Raw genomic sequence first — 1,916 nt, forward strand, 5'->3', positions numbered from 1 at the left:
GCGGGGAGGGGACACGGCTGAGGCAGAGGACAGGACCCGGGGCAGGGCTGGGGTACCCCAGGGTCAGATCCAGCCCCCGGGGGTGCACCCTGAATTCTGTAGGCACATGGCTGTGACAGCCACGGCTACAGCACCCCGGGCTGGGAACACCCCAAACTGTGCATGGCCTAAACTGTGCACACTCAAACTGTGCAACCCCAAACTGTGCAACCCCAAACTGTGCAACCCCAAACTGTGCACACCCCAACTGTGCACACTCAAACTGTGCAACCCCAAACTGTGCAACCCCAAACTGTGCAACCCCAAACTGTGCACACCCCAACTGTGCACACTCAAACTGTGCAACCCCAAACTGTGCACACTCAAACTGTGCACACTCAAACTGTGCACACTCAAACTGTGCAACCCCAAACTGTGCACACCCCAAACTGCACAGCCCAACAGTGCACACCCCAAACTGTGCACACCCATACTGTGCACACCCAAACTGTGAACATCCAAACTGTGTGCACCCCAATCTGTGCACACCCCAAACTGTGCAACCCCAAACTGTGTGCACCCAAACTGTGCACATCCAAACCGTGCACCCCAAACTGTGCACACCCCAACTGTGCACACCCCAAACTGTGCACACCCCAAACTGTGCACAGCCCAACTGTGCACACCCAAACTGTGAACATCCAAACTGTGCACATCCAAACCATGCACCCCAAACTGTGCACACCCCGCACTGTGCACACCCCGAACTATGCACACTAAAACTGTGCACACCCCAAATTCTGCACACCCCACACTGAGCACCCCAATCTTTGCACACCCTGGCTATAGACGCCCCAGGCCAGGTACATCCCAGTTTTTGACACCCCAGGCTGCAGCCAGCTCTGTCCATAGACACCCCAGCTGTGCTCAGCCGGGCACAGGCGCAGCCTGGGCTATGAACACCCCAGAGTGCAGCTCCCCCAGAACTGTGCACCCCAAGACCTGCACACACCCCAGGCCAGGACATGCACCCCCACGGTCATGGGCACCCCAAGGCACGCACATGTGGGGCACCCCAGGCTGGGTGCACCCCAATCTGTGCGCACCCCACACTGCAGCCCCCCTGGTTTACACACCCCCACCCCAGAACTGTGCACCCCAAGAGTCCCACACCCCCCAGCCCTGAGTTACACACACCACGGGTCCCTGCACCCCGAGTTCTGCACCCCAGGCTCCATGCACCCCAAATCATGCACACCCCAACACTTACACACCCCAGCCCATCCACACCCCAGGCTACAGGCAACCCAGGCTATGCACACCCCACATCACAGCCCCCTGATTTACACCCCCCAGAACAGTGTACCCCAAAAGTTACACCCCCCACCTCCTTATAACCTGCCCTCATCACCAGCAGCGTCCCCCTCCCCACGGAGACATTTTCAGACGGGGGAGCCCAGGCACGTGGCACGGGGCCTGACACGGGGGTCAGGCACATCCGAACCCCGAGTTCCCCCCTCCAAACCCGGGGATTTCTCTCCACCCCCTCCCTTCCAGCCGCTATTGTGCCACCACTACAGACCACACCATTAATTAAGTTTCCATCCACTGACAGCCCGCCAAAATGTTTGAAATAAACACGGAACAATTGGGATGGGATGATACAGGCCGGGAACAAAGTCCCCGGCCAGAGGGTGGAGCTGGATGGAAATGAGGGATTGTAAATTGGGATGGTGGGAAGAAAGAGGGGAAGGGGGGAAGGGGAGGGGGAGGCAGGCGGGGAGAGGAGGATTCACAGCCCTCCGGCCATGAAATGATGCTGAAAGAAGTCATGCTGCTGGAATCCGTGGAAAATGAGGGGCCGGAAGGGCAGCGGGTTAAGGTGGAGCGGGTCGGGATGTCGGGGTGTCGGGGGGCTGGGCTGGGGGTCGGTGGGC

The sequence above is a fragment of the Geospiza fortis genome, unplaced genomic scaffold (genome assembly GCF_000277835.1).
Source record: "Geospiza fortis unplaced genomic scaffold, GeoFor_1.0 scaffold114, whole genome shotgun sequence".
NCBI classification, from domain to species: domain Eukaryota; kingdom Metazoa; phylum Chordata; class Aves; order Passeriformes; family Thraupidae; genus Geospiza; species Geospiza fortis.